At 36.4% G+C, this 25,531-nt stretch overlaps 2 protein-coding genes across 3 annotated transcripts in view; one reads left to right on the forward strand and one right to left on the reverse strand.

Annotated features, from left to right (window-relative positions):
* The window catches only part of LOC145681304 (short coiled-coil protein homolog), a 337,128-nt gene that overhangs the window by 294,397 nt on the left and 17,200 nt on the right, over positions 1-25,531 (reverse strand). The window lies entirely within an intron of this gene.
* The window catches only part of l(3)05822 (SH3 domain-containing lethal (3) 05822), a 136,792-nt gene that overhangs the window by 52,664 nt on the left and 58,597 nt on the right, over positions 1-25,531 (forward strand). The window lies entirely within an intron of this gene.

Genomic DNA, 25,531 nt, shown 5'->3' on the forward strand with positions numbered 1-25,531 from the left:
CTGAAACAGTGTGCTTTCGCACAAATGTCCGGTATTCTTTATATACAATTAAAAGTTAAAAGTATAACTTGTCACGAGATCACTGATTCAATTGCTTTCAAATAATCATCTCGTTAAAACAAATTCTCTCAAGTCATATGTGACCTGCACATGGGAGTGGTCCCAGGGCGGAAAGTTAAATTTTGAGAGTTCTTTTTAATTTCTAATTTTGGTAAAGTTGTTTTTTAATAATAACAAGTTCTCATATACTGGTGTTTCTCAAGGGAGGTCACATCGGTATAAAATGATTTTTATTGCTTCAAACCAGAGATGTGCGTCTACGCGTAAAAAAACGATAGTTTACGTTTACGTGTCAACAATGCGTAGACAATGTGAACAACGTAGACTATGTAGAATATGTCAACAACACGTAATTTAATATGGCGTCGTGGACAATAAAGGAGCTTTCTTTTGTCGTTACCTTGCGAAATTGCGTACAAAATAATATACCTAGACCAGCGAATAGTAACTTTAGAATACTTAGTTTCGTCTTGATGAAGGAAAATAACAAATATTATGCATTTTGTAAAATATTGGCAATTTGTAAAATATTGTATGCAAGAAAAAATTGGCAAATACAGCAGCTTCAAGATTGAAACCTCACAGGTGAGAATTAGTTTCGTACGTTTGATTACACTAGTTAACAAAGGTTTTGTTACATAAAAGGAAATACCTGTTCTTAAAGGAACTTTTTGCGCTGAATTCGAATATGCACTCGGTTTTTCTCCATCACGTACGATTTTTCCGTAACAGAGGGATTTTCGGGAAAATCCCTCAAAAATTTCCCTTTTCGTTTATTTTACACCCCAAGATCTTGTCCCCTTGCATATTCTAACACAGAAATTATACCTAAGTATACTTTGATTCATATTTAACAAACCCTCCAAGTTTCGTAATAATCGCTTTATTCTTTCTAGAGAAATAAATATGTTTGTATGTATACTGTGTGTACTGTTTATTGCACCTTATAGTAATGCTTTCAGATCTCTTAAGTTGAGGTAAAACGTTTTGCTTTATTACCACAAACACATATATAAAATATAATACAATATAATTTACAAGTGTAACAGTTTACAATAAACAATAATACAAATGTACCAAAAGGTCATGAAAAGACAATCAAAACTATCACAATATATGAAACTTCCATTGGGTTACAAAAACGTACATTACTTCCTTCTTTTGTAAGAAATGTTACATTCTCTAGCAAGACCCCAACAATAGTCCCCCATCATTGAAGGATCCCATCGTCCCTGGTACCTTTTCTCCATTGCCATTATATCTTGGTGGAATCTTTCCCCCTGTTCGTCGCTGAGAGCACCTAGGTTAGCAGGAAAGAAGCTGAGGTGGGAGTGCAAAAAGTGGATTTTTAAAGACATCCTACAACCCAACTCTTTGTATTTCTGTATCATGTCCTGTACGATTTCTGTGTAATTCTCAGCTTTGTTATTGCCCAGAAAGTTGCGCACAACACACTTAAATGCTGTCCAGGCAGCTAGCTCAGCACTGTTTAACTTGCTGTCAAAGCTATCATCAAGCATTAATTTCCTAATTTGGGGACCAATAAACACTCCCGCTGAAATCTTAGCATCACTCAGGTTAGGGAACTTATCTCGCAAATACTTGAAACCTTCACCAGATGTGTCCATGGCTTTGACAAAGTTTTTCATAAGTCCTAACTTGCTATGAAGTGGCGTTAGTAATATCTTATTAGGATCTACCAAAGGAGCGTATTTGACGTTGCATTCTCCAGGTACGTAATTCACTCTAGGTTCCCATTCCTTCACTTCATAATGTTTGTCATCAGCTCGGCTATCCCATAAACATAAAAAACATTGGTACTTCGTGTAACCGCACTGCACTACCTTGAGATCACAACATATTTGCCAACAATGGTCCTTGTAATTTATAAGATTTAGCAAAGTTGACATGGTGTCATAGGATTACTTAATCTTCACTGAGTGCGCAAGTGGTATAAAAAGTTTTTTATTTCCATTATGTAAAAGGACAGCTTTAAGGCTGACCTTTGACGCGTCGATAAATAACCTCCAATCTCCTGGAACGTAAGGAATTCCTAGCTCCGCCATCAACCCATTTATATCCGTACATACGCACACATTATCTTGCATTGAGAAATAGCTTGAAAATTGAACATGCCTTTTCCTGTACACTGATATGTTCGTTTCTGCATCCAATAAGTTCCACTGCTGGAGCCTTGATCCCAGAAGTTCCGCCTCTTGTTTTGTCAGGTGCAAATCACGGACTAGGTCATTAAGTTCACATTGCCGGATGAAATGTGGCTCGCAAACACAGTCAGGGATGAACGTTGGATCCTTGGATGTACATGTTGATGTCGATGGTTCATCAAGGTCATGATCATCATCAGAGTATTTTGGCCATATCTCTTCCCAGTTGGTAGGGGGCTCGGGAAGTGGAAGTTCATCCCCGTGCGGAATAGGTCTAATTGCGGATTTAACGTTGGGATAACTTATTGTGTATTTGCTGTTTTTAGAATGTCCCTTAACTACTGTGAGACAAAAATAACAATCATCCAGATGGTTGGTGGGTTCTCTCCACACCATTGGTACAGCAAATTTCATGAACCTCCGTTTCCCTTTGGTCCATGCAAGTAAAGTGACGTAGCACGACGCACAAATTATGTTGGGTGCCCAAGTTTTGTCCTGATCTCCCACACGACATCCGAAGTATATATAATATGCTAGTTTCACCGATGGCGTAATGGATCTACACTGTCCTTTAACTACAAACTGGCCACACACATAACAAAAACTATTTGGTGAGTTAAAACATGAACGCCGTCCTCTTGACGCCATTGTACTGATCACAAACTAAACTTCTGGTCTTAGTTGGGTATAATGCCGTTAAGATCAAACATGAAAGCACTCTTAGCAGCAAAGACAACTTTGAAAGTGAAGTAGTGTTAAACCACACGTCAATATAAAAATGTACAAAACTCCCTCACCAGGTGTCAAGAACACAAGAAAGAAAGAAATGCACGGGGGGAGGGGGGAAACGATACCGTAGTGGAAAATTCAGACTCCATTAGTTCATTGTTGTCAACAATGAGTCTGTATTCCATTCTTTCATTCTTTTGCATTCTGTTACATTTGATAACAAATATTGATAACCATTTCATGAACAAAACGAAAAAAACTTGGAGAATTGTATATTAGGGTGCATCGAATTTCCACTTTTTTTAAAATCAACTTACCCTTAGTGATATTTTTTTGCGAAATGGGATCCATATAACGTGTGAAAAATTGCAAGTCGATTGGTCAATATCTTTAGGTGCCACCAAGGGCCGAAAATTTTAAAATTTTGTTAAAAATAAATTTTATTTTTTTAAAATGTAAAAGATGTACTTTTATGAAAAATGGTTATCCTATGTGGTTTTGTTTCTGTAAAATGTCTATATTTTACGTGTAAAAAAATTCAACTTGATGAGTCAAGTCATTCAGGTGCCACCAGTGGTTTAAAATATGGTCAAATGTGGTATAATATGGTCATTTCTGAAAATTAAGTTGCATTGTTTGTGATTCATCTGGATCGTTAATTAGATAAGAAAGATTTTGTTTGACATCTGCGCCTCTTTGCTTATTTCCAAACATTAATGATGGAAATAACCTTGAACTTACCACGAAGAGGTGGCTACAGTTCGAGTTTCGGCCACCCTTAGATACTAATGTTGCATATGGTAGTGCAAGTTCATATCCTTACTCTTTTACCTCAAATTGTTTTTTTTTTTTAAATTAAATTCTGGTATGTTTTTTCTTGACTGTAGTGTTGCTAGGACAAATTTTCTTCTTCTTGCCCACATACCGCTGATGCCACTTGTCACCAACTTCACCAATCTTTCTATAGCGCGAGTGTGACAGGGTAAGGATGTAATAGATTCAGCAGCCATTGGAGCCGTCTTTACATTTTCTCTTAGCTTCTGTAGGCTCAAGTGTTTTGTCAGTGATGGCTCCATCAGCTTGCGTGTTGACCAATTAATCATATCAACATAGTTTCTCGGTTCTAAGTTGATTTCAGGGGCGACGAATTCTCGCACCGGTACGCGACCATCAGGTTGGGTCGTTTGTCTTGCTTTTAGGACTCGCCTTCAGCCAAGCTCTCGTACTTTAGCATCTTGGTCAATCAACATTAATAGAAGTAGGTTCTCAGAATGGCCGTACCACACATTTATACGGATCACTGGATGAATTTTCCTGTATTTCGCTTCCATGTGGCGAGAAGTCGTGATAAGTTGCCACAAGTGACGAGCTCCTTCTGCACATGATGGATTACAGATCACAGTAAAGCAGAGTGGCGCGTAGACCATCATGGTGTACTGGACGATGGTTTTAAGTTCATTAGTGCGTTCTTTTGTTCCTACGTACAAACGTAAGACTCTATTTGCTGTAGTTAGCCATCTGGCTTGATGAATTTTACCAGGCTTCATGTGAGCTAACCCAACGGGGCATTCTCCTGAAGAAACCACCTGGCAGATATTCAGCAAATATTTTTGATCCGTACTTAATGAATCCTCAGTGAAGTTGAGTTCCCAATCTAGTGGAACGGGCTGAAAACTCTGGAGTGACAACTCTTCGCAGGTTGGAAGTGCTGATCCTATTGGTCCTCTAAATGTATTTGGTCCAGTAGACTTGCCGTCTATGAATTCAATCAAATGTCGAAATGGGAGCTCATTCGTGTGTATCATACAGACGATTCTCTGAAGGGGTTTGTTCAGGAAGACTTCAATATGTGCCATCGCACCATTCTTCTGACCAGTGTTGGTAGCAGTACCGTGGCAACTCAAAACAACCAGATCTGACAGGGGGATATTTTGATGAACAAAGAACTTTGTGATGGCAACCCGTATGCTCTCTTCTCTTCCAGGTGAAGGAGAGACGTGGCCAAGATAGTTCGATCCTGGCTTCTGTAGCAGTACGTACTGATCTTCTTTTTTCATTATTCGGTGGTTGATGCCGTCTTCAGGCGGTGAGTCTGATTCTTTCTTCCGTCGAAGTATAACGCTTTTACTTTGGTCGATTCAAGCGATGCACTCGCTTCTTCAACGATGGCGTTTCCTAAGGATTTCTTCTCTCTCCGAATCTTGCTTTTGTCGATCACCTTCTGCTTATGAACTGGGGTAACCGGTCCGATATCTACCAAAAGCGACGAAGCGATAATTGCGGCCTTGCGGTCTGATATATTACATCTATATACTGTATTGGAGAATGTCGGCAACCTAACTTTCATTTGTTTAGAATGGCTAGTCTTCTTTCTTTTAAGCGCAGGAAGAAACTTGACAGTGGAATCTGACTCTTCTCCAGTTCATTTTGTAAAGGGACACTATCGTTTTGTCTTCCGGAACTACTAATTTCATTGGGCTTTGGTAGATTTTTCTGACCTCGATTTTTCGCAATAAATGTTTGACACGTTTCTGTGTCTCCTTTCTATCAAGTCCTCCCATACCCATCTGTCGGGTGGTTCTCTGGTCAATTAAAAATGAAACCTCCAATTTAGGCACTTTCTTCTCTCTCACACAAGTGCAAGCAACCGAGTCAATGCATTTACAAGAAGCGATATCAAACAAAGTTTTGCTGACGAGCGCCTGGAACTCTGCAACTTTGGAAGCAAAGGAAACGGGTTTGTCCTTGAACTTTTACAGCTGACGGACCTTTTTGTGATATGTATAATGTAAAATCAACGCTATAACCCATTGCTCGCTCAAAATAGCTGCACCGCTGATTGATACATTTTCCGAAATTTGAATTATTTTCCTTGCCACTGAATGAGCTAGCACTTTAGCAGAGGGGTCCTTCTGAGATGCTGTATCACATTTCGTGTTCTCTCTTTCTCACAATAATTGCTTAAGAGTATCAGCGATTGTTGGAAGCTGACTAAAAGTGAAATCCGCAGGGGATCCAATGACATTATGGACAAAGTTCCTTACATTCAAACGTGACTTCTTTTTAGGTGATATCTTTACGGACACTTGATAGTTTATTCACCGAAACCAGTTTTGAACAGTTAGACACTTTTGTTAACACAAGACCTCAACAAACTTGCCGCACCATTGGAATGACGAACTGACACATTCAATGACTGCCAATAAGCATAACTAGGACGCAATCCTTCAAAAACGCACACAAACGCACACGTATTTTCACTTAAACACAATCAGCAACGTAAACGGTTTCCACATCAAACACCAATTTTTCTGTCTAGAAAGCAACGCAAAAATACTCCTAATCTCATCTGCAGACACACTAACAATGAGTCACTTTTTTCTTTTCTCTCGATGCTACTCCACTTTTAATTTTACGACAAACTCGCTTTTGGGCGACTTCATTCTATGCAGTGCAGGTGTTTTATCGAAAGGAGTTTTATCTACAAACATAATCGTTTATTTTTTCGCGCTACGAACATAAGCTGGACAACCACCAGTATGTGTTTTATTTTATAACATTCATTCTAATATAAAGTATTTTTTTTTACCTTGATTGTCCCATTTCTTACCTAATTAGCTGTTTATAAGAGACGAAAACTCGATTTTCTTTTTTTACAAAACACTGAATAAAATATATTTTGGGGGCGTTTCGTCCAAATTTTAAGACGCTGGTGGCACCTGAAGGACTTGACCTGACCGATCAAACTGAATTTTTTTCACGTAAAATATGTACATTTCTGCCAAAAATAACTACTAAGGATAAAATGTTTTCGTAAAAGTAAATATGTATAATTTGTTTTAAAAAATGTATTTTTTAACAAATTTTTGAAACTTTAGAGCGTTAGTGGCACCTAAAGAAATTAACTAATCGGCGTGCGATTTTCTATATGATATATAGAGACCATTTCGCAAAAAAATTTCACTAAGGGTAAACTGATTTCAAAAAAAGTGGAAATTCGATGCACCCTATTGTATATATATGTATTAAGATATACATATACTGTACGTTTAAAAAAAAATATACGTTGGAAGTACATTCTATTTTTATACACGTTTCTAATTTACAGAGCAATACAAGTGTGTTGTTGACTATTGTAAATATTCATTTTTATGTCTGTGTTTGTAGTAATAAAGCAAATCGTTTTTACCCCAACTCAGGAGATCTGAAAGCATTACTATCAGGTGCAATAAACAGTGTACACAGTATACATACAAATATATTTATTTCTCTAGAAAGAACAAAGCGATTTTTACGAAACTTTTAGGGTTTATTAAATATAAAACAAGGTATACTTAGGTATAATTTCTATGTTACTATATTAAGAGGACAGGAGCTAGGGGAATAAAATATCTGAAAAAGGGAAATTTTTGAGAGAATTTCCCGAAAATCCCTCTGTTACGGGAAAACTGTACGTGATGGAGAGAAACCGAGTGCATATTCGAATTCAGCGCAAAAAGTTCCTTTAAGATCAGGTGATTTTTCTCATGTAACAAACAAAAAGTATAAATTTGTTAACTAGTGTTATAAAAGCAGTGCTCGAAGTGGAAAATCTAAGGAAGTGGTATGCACAGACAAAGGATATAGGATTCATTCTTCTACCTTTCTTAAACACTACAGCAGCATCGACAGCGCAACTTCAGCGTTGTCATCCGTATCACTTTCAGATTAGATAATTCCCTCTACTTTTTATATGTTAGTCGTTTCCCTAATCTTTCGCTGCACCGAAGCAAAACAACTGAATGAGGAAATATGAATAAACGAGCAACGAAATTCTTCCTTATATTTGATCGTGGTTGTCTACATAGTCTACATGAGAAAAGGTGTAATGTAGATTACGTATAGATTACAGTAGACAATCGCGTAGACGTAAAATTATAATTTACGGCACATCACTGCTTCAAATAATGGAAGAACACTTGTCTAGCCTTCTAATTGTTCTATACAATAGTTAGGAGATTAAGTAAGTTTTCTTCCCTTACTTAGGAGTAGAGATGCAAGGGCTCGGAAAAAACCGGCTTTTTTGAAAAAAAAACTCGGTTTTTTCTGCTTCGCTTTTTTGCTTGGGAAATTTTGGGCTTTTTTGAAAATTTTGCTTTAAACTGATAATGCAGACTTTGTTTCGCTTCTCTACAACAAAAAACTCATTTAATTAGTAGTTGATGCAGATAATAATATGAAACCTCGAAAATAAACCATGAATATGAAAAAGATTTTTTAAAATTCTTAACATTTTTACATTATGAATTCCAAAGGATTAACCAATATATGTAATAATATTTTAGCCTCTTATATACAATAAGTACTTAAAAATGATACATAAATAACTAGCAAAATTGTATGTAGTATTTTTACTTCAAAATATCACACACCCTGTTTTTGAAGCAAAATAAAGAAAAAACATGAGAGAAATCTGCACATCAAGAGCTTCGTTTCGGCTGGTTCTGTACATTCTTGACATTTTTCAGTTAAGTTTTAACTTTTATATACATTGTATGAATATTTCGAACAAATTTTTCACCGATTGATCACAAACGTAATAATCTGTTACCACCTATCAGGTGCTTCGGATCTGCAAAATCGGTAAAGCTCCAAATTCTGTTATGCACTGACTGTTCCTTAAGCTTGTTCAGAATCGGGAAAGTAACGAATTTTCTGTTCATGGATCATATACGTAATAGACGGTTCATCTGAGAGTATGGTTTCCTAGGCTGTAGAATATATAACAACCATCACAGTTTATCCAGTCCTGAAGGTTTCTGAATTTTTAACAAGAAAATTCAACATATCGTTACGAAACTTTTTTCTTTTCTTTTTCACCAAAAAGAAAAACCATGGAATACATTTAAAAAGAGTGGAAGAATCAATCACTGTTCCAATTCACAAGAAAGGAGACAAAATTGATTGTAATAATTATCGAGGCATTTCTCAACATTCTATTAATAAGATTGACCCCATACGCAGATGAAATTATTGGAGATTATCAGTGTGTATTTAGTCGAAATCGATAAGATATTTACCATTCGACAAATACTCGAAAAGAAATGGGAATATATTACCCAGTACATCAACTGTTTATTGATTTTAGAAAGGCTTACAACTCGGTTAGTGGGAAACATTATATATACAACATTCTTACAGAATTTGGAATACCGAAAAAGCTAGATTTACTAAGTGTTTAAATGAATCCCAGAGTAAAGTCCAAGTAGAAAACTGCGAGCTTCCAAGTCGAGATTGGCCTGAAACAAGGATATGCGTTATTGTCGTTATTATTCAGCTTTGTTCCGAAGTACCCTTAAGAAAAATCAAAGATAGGAACCAGGGCCTAGAGTTGAATGGTGTTCACCAGGTTATGGTGTATGCTGATGATGTAAATCTAATAGGAGAACAATCGAAAGAAATGCAGAGGCTTTATTAAACGCTTGCAGGGATATGAGTAAATGCAGAGAAATCTAAATACAAGGAAGTTCACAAGGATCCTAATATGGCAAATTGTGAGTGCGTTAAAATATCAATTAATATTTTCGACACAGTGGATACTTTCAAATATCTTGAATCAGTATTACCAGACCAAAATCATACCCACAAAGAAATTAAATGTCGACTGAAATAAGGAAATTCTTGTTATTATTCAGTTCAAAACATTTTGTCGTCGCGAATTCTGTCAAGGAATTTAAAGCTTAAAATATATAAAATGATAATCATGCCTGTTATGATTTATGGTTGTGAAACATGATCGTTTACGCTGAGGGAAGAACGCAGACTGAAATTATTTGAGAATAAAATTCTGAGACGAATATTTGGACCCAAGAGGAACGGGAATGGGGAATGGCGGAATAAGGAGGAACTACATAATTTATACGGTTTACCAAATATCGTTAGAGTCATCAAGTCTAGGAGGCTCAGGTGGGCAGGTCATGAAGAATGGAAGAAAGTAGGAACGCTTTCAAAGTTTTAACTGGAAATCCAGTCGGGAAACGTCCATTAGGAAAACCTAGGCCCAGATGGGAGGACAATATTAAGATGGATTTAGCAGTAATAGGAATACAGTAGAAACTGGATTGAATTGGATAAGGACAGAAGTCAATGGAGAGCTTTTGTGGTCATAGAGAAAGAGAGAGAGAGAGAATACATTTAAGTTAAGCACAACAAACAGGAGTGAGTGGTTAGCTTTCGCGCTTCTATCGTGAAGTCCAGGATTCAACCCCGCATTCGACCATTTTGACAAACGTTTTCTTAATCCCATCTGTGAATGTAGAGATAGTGCATGTACTGTGTGTCCTGGCCGACTTCCTTTCTAATCGTTTTTAAATCTTTGTTGTTACTAATTACCAGCAGTGATGGATTTGCAAAGAGGGTTAGGGGTGGGGATGTCTTTCGGATTGAAGCCTCTACCCTGAAATTACGGGATTTCGAAAACAAACTAAATATTAGTTTTGCCTTTACTCATAAACTTCAAGCTGTCCTCAAATAAAAAAAATAGGAACTTTTAGAAAAACTAAGCATAAAAAAAAGCCCCTCCCAAAATACTTTTCTAAATCCGCCACTGATTATCAGTATAAAATGGTCTTCAAGGTTGTATTTGAACGATTATAGCTGAATATACAAACGAAACTACATATTATTATGACTGTACTCATAAACTTAAGCTCCTCTTAAATAAAAGTAAGGAATTTTTAGAAAAAACCTTCCCAAATATTTTTCTAAATCCGATACTGATTATTTCTATCAAATGGTATTCAAGGTTGTGTCTGGAAGATTATTGTTAAATCATTGCACAGCTACAGTATAACGGAAATGTGGAAGTATGCTCTGATGGATATATTGAAAAACATAAGTTTAATTATGTGCTAGAAGCTAGGGTTCTAAGCTCCAAGATATTGAAACACGGATGACTAAAAAGAAATGATCTAGTGAAGAAAAAATGCCGATGATTCAGAAGTTAAAATAAGGTTAAATAGCTTCTAAAATTGCCCTCAAATACTACGTACTTTATGTTTACTTTAATTCATAAACCATGTGCTCCATCCATCATGATGGTGAATTCCAGAGCGAAATATGGCATTCAGGTCATGAAATCTTATTTAACTTTAAAGTATTAAAGCTTAATAAGAAAGCTATTTAAACAGAAAAATCATGAAAATGAAAAAAACCAAAAATTTCAAAAATTCTCGTTTTTTTTTAAAAAAAAAGCCGGCTTTTTATGTGCAAAAAACCATCGATTCAAAAAAGCCAGCTTTTTTTGCATCTCTACTTAAGAGATTAAGTAAGTTTTCTTCCCTTACTTAGGAGATTAAGTAAGTTTTCTTCCCTTACTTAGGAGATTAAGTAAGTTTTCTTCCCTTACTTAGGAGATTAAGTAAGTTTTCTTCCCTTACTTAGGAGATTAAGTAAGTTTTCTTCCCTTACTTAGGAGATCAAGTTTTCTTCCCTTACTTAGGAGATTAAGTAAGTTTTCTTCCCTTACTTAGGAGATCAAGTAAGTTTTCTTCCCTTACTTAGGAGATTAAGTAAGTTTTCTTCCCTTACTTAGGAGATCAAGTAAGTTTTCTTCCCTTAGCCTGAAGCAATAAAAGTTTGATTCTTACTGATAAGTCTTCCCTTAAGAGTCGTCATTCGTTTTCATTTTTTTCATTGTTAACAGTGTTGCTTACCTGCGCCATCTTTGTTTCTATAGCTTATTGGTTTTGAATGGGAAAGTAATTTTCCTTAAAAAGAGGAGAGAGATTTTTGTTTTGGTTTTTATTGTTTTCTTCTGAAATCTTGTTAAGTGTCCGTTACGTTAACAAAAAGCGTTGTTATTTGTTAAATTTATTATTATTCAAATTAAATCCCATTTATGTATAGGTTATATATATCATTTAAAAGATTTTGATCTTAAGAATATAACAGTAAAATCAAAACATCAAACTTGAAGTTTATTTATAAGACAAAGAATAAATACACTGAGCAAAACTCATGGGATACCCACTTAATATCTTGTGGGGCCTCCTCTTGCCCTGTGGAGCGCAGCGATACTGCATGGAACGGAGTATGCAAGTCCCTGGTACACCTCCGGTAGCAGTTGATATCACACAGTCTGCAGAGCGGCAGCCAATTGTGGCCTGTTCGTGGGTTGAGGATCCAATGCCCGGAGCCTGAGTTCAAGGGAATTTCAGATATGCTCAATAAGGTTCATATCAGGGCTTCTGGATGGCCAGTTTTGTCGTTGGATCTCACCTGCATGCTCGTCGAACCAGTCACGGATGATATTGGCGCGATGTGACCCCGCATTGTCCTGTCGTCAGGGTGTTGAAACAACACAAACGGGTGAAGATGGTCTCCGAGCACCTGACGATACTGCAGACCAGTCAATGTGTCTTTTAGAACAAACAGGGGGCTCATTCCATGCCAAGAAAATGCATCCCACACCATGACTGATACCCCACCGCCCTGAACCACGCCTTCATGGCATGCGGATCCATCGCTTCATGTGGTCTGCGCCACACACAGTGCTTCCCATCGGGATGGTACAGTTGATAACGTGACTCGTCGGACCATATGACGTTACGTCACTGTTGCGCTATCCATCCGTGGTGATTGGTGGCCAATGCACGCCAGAGTGTCCGATGACGCTGGGTTAGCAGTGGTACACATGTAGGGTGACGGTTCCCATATCCGAGGACATGCGTGTTCCAACGGATTGTCCACCGGGAAACGTTTCTAACACGGCCAGTATTGAATTGGACCGTGATGTTTTGCACAGTTGCTGACCTGTCTATGTTGACCACTCGTCTCAGGTGTCGCTGGTCTAGGTCATTGACGGCCTCTGGACGCCCGGTATAGTGTTTGTTGTGGACTGTGACACCTTCATTCACCCACTCTCGCTACACTCTCGACACGGTTGATCATTCACTGGATTATTTTTACTGGATCATTCACATAGCCAGTTCCCACAACGTCTTACACACACCTGAAGCCGTCGCGGAGCCCTGCAAGCGGCGTTGAGCACACGTGGTGCCCATCCACGAATCAGTGACCTGCTATCCCACGACTTTTGCTCAATCTAGCCTTATTAATATATCTTGCCAATCAGCTGATGATATTCAAAATATCGGCAAAAGATTTATTCCAACTTGAAAAGCAATTACTTGTTTAAAAAATTGTCTAATATTGACTAAAATTAACAGCGAAAATAAATATTGCGTATACGCAGGGAATATTAATATTCATTTGATGATCAGCATGAAAGAGCCGAGTGCATACATATGATAAGTATCAATAGTAACAACATGTGTATAACGGTTCCCACCTGTATTCAAGGAAATACACGTAATATAATAGATCACATAGGAACATACAACTATAATAAATAATAAACATAATGTCAGTAGCAATTACAATATACCTTAGTGATCACTTTTCTGTTTACATGTCAAAGGTATTGACATTAGGAAATAAAATACGGGAAGTTACAACTCGGGATTATAAGAAAATAGAGTAAAAGAAACAAAAACATGATCCAAAACCGAAGTGTACGCTACAGCATGCCCATTAACACTTTCAATCCTAGGGTTATTAAAATTGACAAAGTCCTGTGTCCTGGAGAAAATAAGGGTTATTTTTAAAAATCATATCTTCTTAAATTTTTACTCTAAATGGTTGAAACTTTCAGAAATAAAAGAGAAACTACCAATCTACTAGAAATACCAGTTTCGGAACAAGAGCTATTTGAAAAATCATTGCAAACAATAACTTTGTTTATTGCAAAGTAATAATACTAAAGTTTATGAATGATAATGTTATACCTTCTTTAGTTCTCTTTCTACAATGACTGAAAGGCATTGTTGGATCACTTTCGCCAATAGATAATTTACAAAGCACTCAAAATTACTTTCTCAAATAAAAGAGCATACAAAATTCATTTCTGGTTGGTATTTTAAATTTTAAATGGACGTGTCGTTCCCGAACGACACTCGGATTTAACGTAAGTTTACAGCCTGTCGTTCCGGAACTACAGTAGGATTGAAAGTGTTAAAAGACTTACAAATTCTTCAAATAACAATAGAGAAGTATATACGTAGAAGAATGCACTGTAACGAAAGGATGTTAAATAAAACAAAAATTCAAACATGGGTGACGATGGCTATACTTAACTCAAGTAAAAGAAAGGATACTCTTTGGAAAAGAAGTTTTCAAAACCCATTCAATTTATTGCTTCGCGAAAAACACAAGCAATATCGCGATACTTAAAAAAAAGAAAGAAAGAAAGAAAAAGCAGAGCATGTCAAAATCACCTATTATACATATGAATAATATGATCAAAGCAGGGAATAATATTAAGAAAAGGTAGGAGATAATCAATATTCAAAGGGAAAACACGCGGAAATAAATATCGTTAATGAACTTGGATTTCTTATTAATGACCTCCTAGAAGTAGCAAATGAGTTCAACATTTTTTTTTTTTACAGGATTTGGGACAAACTTGGCGGCCAGTATACAGTAAAATCATTACCAGGGAACTATTCTCACCATATATCTGGAAATGTTAAAGCAAGTCTATTTTTCAAGCCTGTAACTGAATTTGAAATATATAGCATAATTAGGGCATTACATAACAAATCAAGCACAGGGTATGTCAATATAAGCACAAAAGTTATACCAAGATTCTAGTAAGGAAATAGCACCCATTCTAGAACATACAATTAATGGAATTTTTGAAACAACAAGAATACTCCCTGGTGGAATGAAAATCGCGAAAGTATACAAAGGCAGTAAAAAAATGTAAAACTAATTACAGACCAATTTCGATACTCCCTATTTTGAGCAAGATATATGAGAAAGTAATCTATTCCAGATTAATAGAGTTTATAACAAAACATAACATAATAACTCAAGAACAACACGGGTTTCACAAAAATAAGTCTACACAACTTGTCATTAATAGAGATTCAAACTACATCTCAGATGCTCTTGACGAGAGTAATTATGTGATAGGTGTCTTCAGTGGTTTATTTGTGGATTTTGTAGAAGGGGGGAAATTTTTATATAGGATTATAGGATTGCTACTAATTATTGTACTTTATAACAGATTATATAGCCTATGAAAGGGGCATTTTACCTGTGAAGAAGACTGAACTAAAAGACAAGGAAGTCAAAACTTAGAAGGGGGGAAATTCCCAGGCTTCCCTGGCTACAAATAAATCCCTGGGTGTCTTCATTGGTCTTAAAAAAGCGTTCGATACCGTACATCACAAAATATTACTGCAGAAACTACAATGTTATGGAATACGGGGAGTCGCCTTCAATCTTATGAAAAGCTATTTAGAGAATCGATTGCAATACACTAGTGTAAATGGAAACACATCAATCACATCATTAGTAAACTGTGGAATTCCCAAGGTTTCATATTGGGGCCATTACTGTTCCTTTTATATATTAATATTAACGACTTACCATGTGTATTGAAAGATTGCCAGTGTTTTTTGGTTGCAGACAATACAGTCACATTCATGAGCGAATCAGAGCTTAAAACAATACAGAAATCAATTAATTTTGAGTTAAATAGATTATCACAGTGGTTTCGAATTAACAAATCAACGTTAAATAAGTGCGTATTCTTTAGAAACAAACATAAAGTGCAAAACATTAATAACTATCTATTTCAATAAGCTCTCAAAAAGTAACAGTTGTTGCAAATAAAATACTTAGGTGTATGGTTTGATAAAAATTTTACATGGGAAAAAGATTGTTCTAAAATCAGAAAAAAGTTTCGTTACACACTGGTTAATGTTTAAAATATCAAAAATGTTTCTGGAATCGATCACTATAATATATTTGTTACTAAGCATTCATCTACCCATATCTTTCATACGGAATCGAAGCCTGCTATGGAAACTTAATTTTCCAGCTTAAATATAAGTTCCTTCTCCTTCAGAAGAAGGTGATAAGAATTCTTTGCGAATACAGAATCGCTATTCCGCGAACTGAACATATGAACGACTCTTGTCCATTTACAGAAAATCCCACAAAACTTAGGAAACTTAGGATCTGTATGTTTTGTAGAACTGGGAATAGTTTACTGTGTTCATGTGAAAAACTTGAACATCATAAAATATTTCCAGTTCTACAAAACACATCGATCCTACAGTTTTCCTCGGTTTTCTGGAATTTTCTGTAAATGGAGAAGACTCGTTTTGGAATTGGACGAGTCATATTAAAATTAGATGAACTTTATTTTTATAGGATAAATATCCTAATGTACAGTATCCTTAAAAAAGATGTACAGTAGAGCGTCGATTATCCGAAGTAATTGGGGGACATGGGTGTTCAGAAAACTGGTTTGTTCGGATAATCGAACTGTACATGTTTATTTGCCAAAAAGAAATACTGTACAGTAAATTTATTCATAAAAACAGGCATCTCTTTAAGTACAGTATTACAAAGTAACGTACAAAGGCAACTTTAGTAGGAATATATAGTATGTGGTACAGTTTATTAAACAAAAATATGTACATATTACATACGCATTTTGCATGAACAATACACACAGTACACAAAATTAACGTTTTAAAAAATCCTTTATTTTGGTCTGTCTAAGCAAGCCTACACGCAACTTGGTTTGGGAGTGAGGGGGATGATGGACGGTAGGGTGGGAGAGTAACAGGTGCGAGCGAGTACACAGTTCGGTTAAGCGGTCGTTCGGTTGACCGACGTTCGGATAATCGACGCTCTACTGTAATTATATTTTCACCACGATTTGTTGGAATAAAGCACTCAGTTAGTACATACGCAAAGAAAATAAGGTACTTCTAAAAACCAAGACCACTTGATAGCAAAAGTATCAGGTACCAATGTATTAAAGCCTGGAACGCCCAACCACTAAGTATCAGAGAACTTGAAACTTTTAGCAAATGTAAAAAATGCTATTTTTAATTTTATTGTTACGAGGGATTTATTTTTTCCTCGTAATAGCGAGAAGGAGAACAAATCTCTCCCACCTTTAGCTCAAAGCTTACACGCTTCATGCCACTTCCTTCTATCCCACCTGTTGCACGGAGGTAAAAAAGATTACAGGTTTAATCAGTCACGGTAAAAGTGTGACTACATTGTATGTAAGAACAAGCGTTAAAAAAAAATGTTCTGTGAGGCAGGCGAACGCTCCCAAGAGTTAAGTCAGATCACGTAAACAGAGAATAACATGAAGCATCGTGACTTAAGCTATGTTGCTAAAATCTCTCATGGACATCAATCAGGGTTGAAGACTCCATATTAAAATACCAAAAAATTTTGTTCGATCATTCTTCATTCCTATACAGAAATAAATGTCCAAACATTTTAAAAAAATAATTTTCTTCGTATTTAATTGGGAAGGCATATGACTTTGTGACTATATTATAGATCCGCCTCTGGAATATATACTTTTACGATACATTGTAGATCATTCTCATCTGGCTTGAACGCTGGAAAAGGATGTTTTAACCCAATTATACACGATCAAAGTTTTCATCATATGTTACATCAATATATATATATATATATATATATATATATATATATATATATATATATATATATATATATATATATATATATATATATATATATTAAACGTCTGAGATGCTGAGTTACATACAACATTTCAACGCAATGTTCTATTTCCCTCTAGCATTTCTTGAAAGAAAATAAGTGAAAAGCTCTGTGTAATGGTTCTAATATATTGAGCATTTCTGATCCACTCACATCACGTTAATCTCTACTGACATAGAATTATCCGAGTGGTTGATCATGGATGACACGTAAGAAAAAAAAATAAAAGTGATAAAAAGCAGTTACTTAATGGAACGTATTCTCAGTGTATCAATACAAAGTGAAATTCAGTTGAAGATTGTATAATCCATACTAATGTGTGTGTAATCTCAATGCATAAAATTTTATTTCACTTTAGTGCTTCGCAGAAATAGAGAAGAATGATTTAATTATATATGTGAAAGTATAGTACTATCTCTCTGAACAAGCAATCGATTGAAAAAAATGAAATGAAATGAAATCTTTAAGTTTTACGTCCCACGATATGCCGGTTAGGCTAAATGAGACGGTGATGAGAAATGGTGGAATGGAGAAAGTGGGAGGAAATAGGAGATCCCCAAGAAAAACCACGAGCCACGTGTTTGTTCACCACAAAGTCCACACGGCGCCAGCTGGGATCGAACCAAGGACTCCAAGCACCGGAGGTGAACGCTCTACCACTGAGCCACCGCGCCCCCAAGCAATCGATTCAAGAAAATTTCCAAGTGAGTAACAGAAAAGAAATCAATATTTGATCGTGTATAAGTCCTATTAGATGTCTTATCCGAGACATATCACTTCCATCTTCCATCCAAAGAAATCTATAAGTACGAGGTAAAACAAAATGTATTCGCTATTTTGACATAATTCTTCTTAACCTTGCTCATAATGACCTCTATTTTCGTTTTATTTTATTGTTATCCTGTTGTGGTCATCTATGAAAGTTTGATCCTAATTCCTCCATTTGTCTTCCTTTTGTTGCAGATAGATCATGGCCGCTCCATTAAAAGTCTGCACCAAAGAGGAACAACGAGCAACGATGCAGATTTTGTGGTCGTAAGGTGTATCAGGAATCATAACTAATTTCCAGACGACCTGCCACTTCATTAATAGTCACTCGTCTGTCTAACAGAACCATGTCACGTGAACGCTTAATATTGTCATCATTTGTGATCGTAGATGCTTGTCTGGCTCCTTCCTCATGCATAACATTTGTTGATCATTTTTTAATTTTTTAATGCGTTCGTAGACACTCCGTTGCGGCAAGACACTGTTCCCGTATTGTGCCGCAAGACTTTGCTGGATTCCAGGCCTTGATACACCTTTTGTTCGATCCCAGCTCGCGCCGTGTGGACTTTGTGGTGGACAAACACCGTGCTCGTGGGTTTTCTCGGGGTTCTCCCGTTTCCTCCCACTTTCTTCATTCCACCATTTCACTCATTTCTCATTATCACCGTCTCCTTTAGCCTAACCGGCATAACCGTTGGACGTAAAACTTAAAGATTTCATTTCATTTTTTTTTGATACACCTTTCGACCAGGGGCGAATTGCCTATATTAGAGCCTAGGCCGCGGTTACCAAGAAGGGCCCTCAGACTATAAGACCAATTTCTACAATAGCGTCTGAGATGAGCCATCGCGTAATGCAGTTGTAAATTCGTTGTTACTTGGTAGTTTTTGCAAGCTATGATTTATCATTGGTCATTGGAAATTTGATGTCACTTCAAGTTTTAATCAAACAGCAAAGCACACGATTTCCAGAAACATAAACTCTCGAGAGAATATTTTATAATTATTACTGCATTACCATATAGTAGCTGAAACACTAAACAAATAATAGCCAATAACATTTTACTGTGCAATGAACAAGACAGCTTACTGTTGACTGTGGAATGAACACGACAGTTTTACTGAAAATGGAAAACACTGCTGAAACACTAAACAACTTATAATCTTAAGAAGTTAAGATTCTTCTCAGTTTAGATGATGATTTGCAGAGTTCGTGAATAACTTCGTCCTCGGGCGCTAAATTCAACATGTCTCTTTCCATACTCATTAGTAAAAATGTGTTCAAAATGTCTTTTGACAAACTAGCTCTGAGATTTGTTTTCACCAACTTTAACTCTGAGAAACACCTTTCACTTGCCACTTGAGTGCATGGTAAAGATAACACATATTTGTATATAGAAATTGGTACAAAATTTTCTCTGCACATTAACAAACAACTTTTACAAAAGGTGTTTGCAGTATCATTATTACTCTTGCCGTGAATACCGTTCAAAGATGTTCCATCTCGCATAGCAGGCTCAGGCGCACAATCATCATCATCTTCTTCTTCTACGGATTCACTGGCATCATTCTCTTCAGGATCATCAAAAAGCAGAACGTTTTGTAACAGAGTGTTATACACGAGATCTCTGCATATTTCCTCCTGTTTTATATTTAGTTTTTTTTTTTTCAACAACTCTGAAAGCTCCTGCATGCATACCATTCTCCTTGATTTCCAGAAAGTACTTGGGATTCGACATTTGAAGTGCACACAGTAAGTCTTTTGGCTGCTGAAATCTATCACTGATACATTTTACAGCTATATTCAGAATTTCATTGAAGTAGGCACGTAGCCAAGGAGGGTCCGGATCCCCTTCGAAACCAGAAATGAAAAAATTAAGTAAGGATGAAACAAAAAGAAACGAGAAAAAGAAGAATCAGCGTTAAAAATAAAAAGCTACAGCTAGCTTTTGGTTACACTTTCTTATGAGATTTGTATTTCTTGCAATATATGATGGCAAATGAGCGAGAGATCCTGGAAAAGTCAGGGAATTTGAAATTTCTAGAAAAGTTACGGAATTCTCAGAATTTCTGCTACTAGTCAGGGAGATTTCAAGCTTTCGAAAGCATAGTACCGTTCTGTAACAGTGTGGATATTTTTTTAATCATAATTTTTCGTCATCGCTTTTCTGCAGTATCAAACATGTTATTTCAGAAACAGTTTTCTACTGCTCCTTTAACTTGTAATTTGAAACAGACAGTAGTTGACGGAATAATGAAAACAAAAAAGTTATGTGGAAAGAAAGTTCTGTTAACACTTGATTCAACAGAGGTACGAACACAGATATTGTAAAATATTTTACAAGACATTATTGAATATGTACTTTTCTATAATAGTTGAGCTCATAATGAAAGGAAAATTGTTATTTGAATGAACAGAGGAAGGAACGTAGATTTGTAAAATCCTTTTCAATACTTTTTTTTTATTCTTTTACTCGAGATTTCTTCGTAGTTTTCTATTAAGTAATTACTCACATATCCTCATTTTATTGTGCTAAGAAACCAGTTGCCATAAAACAATTTAGATTGATCGAGCTTCTGGTGTGATAACCAGAGTGTTTCATGTCAACTACCCCCCCCCCCCATTACGAAATCTTGGCTAAACGAACCAATATATGTTGCCAGTAAATAGTTTAGAATGATCGAGCCCCTGGTGTAATGACCATGGTATTTCATGTCACACACACACCCTTTACGAAATCCTGGCTACGTGCCTACACTGAAGTTTTCTATTCTGAATAAATCATATCCACTTATAGTTAAGTTCTTCCCAGTTCACCTGCGGCAAGCTATCCTGGCATTTTCTTCTTCTTTGAGATCCTTCTGGGCGGAAAGTCTTCTTCCATTTCTATCTCTATACCAGATTGCCAAAGTTGTTTAATTTATCTTCTCACAAAGTATTTTCGTAAAGCATTAAACAGACATCTTTTGTCTCTATTTTCTTCTGAAACTGCTGCTGCAAATTGTCTACAAGTCTTCAGGCCGTAAGATAGTCCAATCCGTGAGACTGCAGGTATTTTGAAACAAGCTTCGTTTCTGTAAACAAGTCCTGATATAAAGAGCACGTCATTATAGTGTTAAATTCTGTCCATTTATTCAGCAAAATCTTAGCTTGAAATTTTGATTTTGCATCAAAGCGCCTGTGCTGCACAACATCATTGAGGAACAGTATAAATGTAAGAAATCTTGATGATAATGGACAGTCGTCCTCGTCTTGGCTTTCTGTTTCGTAGTGAAACTCTTTAGTGTCAATTATTATCCCATTCAGTGCCTTGTTTTTTGCTCCACCATCGTGTTGCACCAACTTTTTGAAGTTTTCGTAATGTAACATGGATCAACTTCATACAGTAGACGCAAAAATAATAACTTGGTCGCTAAGGAAGAAGCATTGCTCACTGCAGACACTACTCTAAAACGGTGTCCATTGTCTTCTGATTAGCAATCATGTTGTTTTGGGTCTACTGTAGTAACTATGTGTACCTACACCATCAATCTCGTACTTTATTGGCATTATCGCCTACTGGACATGATTATGATAGAACACTTTTATTCCAGAGCTGGATAGAATTATGGTACTTATGCTGGCGAAAAATAAATTCCATGTCAACACTGTAGCATAAGCTCCAACGGATAATTCAAACAACGAAGCATGTTTTATGTTCTAAATGAACTTGATATTTTGACTAGGCAAAAGTAAATACATTTTTAAAAAAATGCGCTGTTTTTTCAATTTTGAGATATCAAATATAGACCTGCAAGATGTGTTAACATCCATAAAGGACCAATCAACCTGTGCTTAAATATGGGCCTCAGTCTTTAACGATGAAAGGGTATCAACGGCCCAACATAATGAAAAAAGGGCCCAGGACCCCAACTGCCCAATGTAATGAAATATTGCCCAAGATAATGAAAAAGGGCCCCAACTGCCCAATGTAATAACATATTGACCAACATAATGAAAAAGAGGTCAGGTCCCCAACTGCCTAACACAATGAGAAATGGGCCCCAACTGCTCAATGTAATGAGCGAAGGGTCCCAACTGCCCAATATCTTGAAAGAAGAGCCCAAGGTCCCAGGCACAAACTAAATCACAGTTTCCAATAATAAAAGATCATAGTGAAAGATGGGCCTAGTCATAAATCCAGTAACAAAAGGGACCTATTAAAAAAGTTAACTTACTGATGGAAGGATGGAAGAGTGGTGTGTGTTGACAGCATACACTGAGAAAAATCCGTTCTCCGGACAGCGGTATATTGTACAAATATACGGTATCCTCTTGCTTACTATAGAAATCAATACGGAGCATACGTTATCCGTATGATACATAGGCACTGCCGTTTGATGTTACATCATGCCGTTGCAGGATGTATGACATCTAACAGTTTTCCGTATATCACATGTATATACTTATGTTACCTTCGTCAGCTATATGCTATATACGTCCATTTGTATGTGAGATCCTGACCGCCTACATTGTTTCATACAGAAAGTACGTATAGATGGAACACTTATACAGAAAGTATTATAAAACATGCGTTTTCAGTTATACGTTTGGTGTACGTTAAGTCCAAAAACTACAGGAATTACGCATGTAACCTATCTTTTTAAGTATGCCACCTACAATTTTTTTTCTCAGTGTAATAACCAGTGATCTACTGAATTATTTAGCTTTCTTCTGTTTTAGCTTTTCTCTCTTTCTCTTTCTTTCTTTATTGTTTTCATTAATTGTTTCTGAGGGCCTAAGCCGTGATTGCGGCCTTGGCCAGTCCGCCCCTGCTTTCGACCACAAAACCAGAATCACTGCTCGTTGTTCCTTTTTGGTGCAAACTTCTAATGGAGCGGCCATGATCTATCTGCAACGAAAGGAAGACAAATGGAGGAATTACGATCAAACTTTCATAGCGTGACCACAACAACATAACAATAAAATAAACGAGGTCAATGTAAAGAATGCAAGAAGAGTTACGTCAAAATTAAGGATAATTTTTGACTTAACCTCGTAAATGGTGGAAGAGTATGATCATGTTTTAAACAGAACATGAACAGGATTTAAAATCGATACAAAACAAATGACTACTGATGATGACGTAATTCAGGAGTACTCATCTCTAAAATCTCACTAACTCACCTTTATATGGGTCCCCTATCCTAGGCCCAACAGTGGGAAACGGTACTCCATTCAACAGGCAATGTTGGTCTTTCGTTGCAATTTGGTGTCTTTGGCGAGCATTTGCCAACGTAAATCCTACGAAATAGTTGAAATTGCCGTTGGGAATACAAGATCAAAGCTCGTAAACAAATGATGGCAAATTGTTAGTCTGCCAACAAACATTTCAAACAACATTGCTCAAACGGAGTTTTCAATTTTACTATTGCAATTACTAATCCTCAACCATATCAACCATTAGCCAACCTTGGGTCTACCAAATGTGCTGCTAAATCGAAACAACATCTACATTTAAAATGTCAATGATTTTCACCTCCAACGCCTCCCTTCCACGCTTCACAACACGTAGATCTTTGATTTAAATATTGTTTTTCTATACATTATATTTGTTTATTTAAATGTCTTACTAATATTTAATGTCTATTTTTTTTATCTTCCCTAAATTTCAACGATACACTTTGCTTCATATCCCCTCCGTGGTACGCACCTTGCAGGTCTGCACGAGCTCGGGCCTACAAAGCATATATCACTTCGGGCCCGCACCGGGCTCGGCCCGTAAATTTTTAAATATATAATCATATTTGTTGGGCCTTTTCGGGCCTATGTAAATATACTGTACAAAGATATTTATTGGACCGTTCTTTCTGGAGAACTTCTAAAACAGAACTGCAAAATTAAACCAATAATTCCTGTAAACAAAAATACAATTTTGTGTTAATTATTATGTTTCTGTAATTCGGACTTATTCGGGCTCATTTGATTATCACATGAGCTCGGGCCTAAATGCTAAAACATATTTCGGACTCGGGTCGGGCCTCACATTATAAATTCATGGGCCGGGTTGGGCCTGGGCTAAAAATTCCGGCCCGTGCGGACCTCGCACCTTGAACAATCAAATAATTAAAAGTACAAAAGAAAAAAAAGATTTCTGACATTCCGAGAAATCATGTATGTGATATCAGTCCAACTCAAAGGCCTTACGAGACGTGTAGAATCGAGTTTGCAATCCTACTTAAGTCGTAACCACCAGCAGAAGTAGGGCGCAAACGGGCAGAGTGTCTCATGGACAAATATTCTGCGTGATCTACTGGCATTTGTTTCTAGATCTTCTGCAATGAAAAACTGTGCTCCTGTCCCTTCGCTAATAAATAAATACAAGCAAAGCAGTACTCACAAAGGAACATCTTATATTGATAGTTGCATTGTCCAATTAATAGTAAAATGAAAAATATGTATTATAGTAAAAGTAAAGTTATTGTTAAGGTACTGTAACATAAATGTCATATTATTGTTAAACGTGATACTCTATCAATTGTGAGTTCCTTCGTGGCTAAGCGGTTAGCGTACGCGCCTTTGGCGTGGGAGACCCAAATTCGGTTCCCGGCTGGGGTTCATGGGGTAACGGACGGACGAACTAACAACGCAATCTTAAAAGTCTTACTGTGTGATTCTAATGCAGTGGTTCTCAACCGATGTGTCGTCACACACTGGTGTGTCACGCAGTTCCATAAGGTGTATCATGAAATTTTAGAACTTAAAAATCATGAAGAGTAGTTAAAATCGAGACAGATTGTACCAGTCAACACCTCCAGCGGGAGCAATAATATTCAGTGCTTGCTACATAAAATTATTATAAAAGTAATAGGTTTCATTATTATAATAGATATTATTATTATTATTTATAATAAAAAATATCAAACAAGTCTGTCACTGTGTCCTAGACCTTCAGTAAGTGTGCCGTAAGTAAAAAAAAAATTGAGAACCATTGTTGTAATGAACCATTTATTCGTAAATGCAAAGAGAAGTCTATAGCATTCTCCCGAAATTCCTTCGTAATACTGTTTTCCAATTTGCTTTTAAAAGAAAAAAAATATTCTTTTGTAGACAAAGAATTAAAAATTCATGCATCGCCACAGCGGTACTGTACAAAAAAATGATATTCGTAGATAATTAATTCATTATACATTCCTTGTATAATTTTGCAGTCATAAAAAGAT

Source organism: Thermobia domestica, chromosome 3, assembly GCF_964235325.1.
Source record: "Thermobia domestica chromosome 3, izTheDome1.hap1.1, whole genome shotgun sequence".
Classification (NCBI taxonomy): domain Eukaryota; kingdom Metazoa; phylum Arthropoda; class Insecta; order Zygentoma; family Lepismatidae; genus Thermobia; species Thermobia domestica.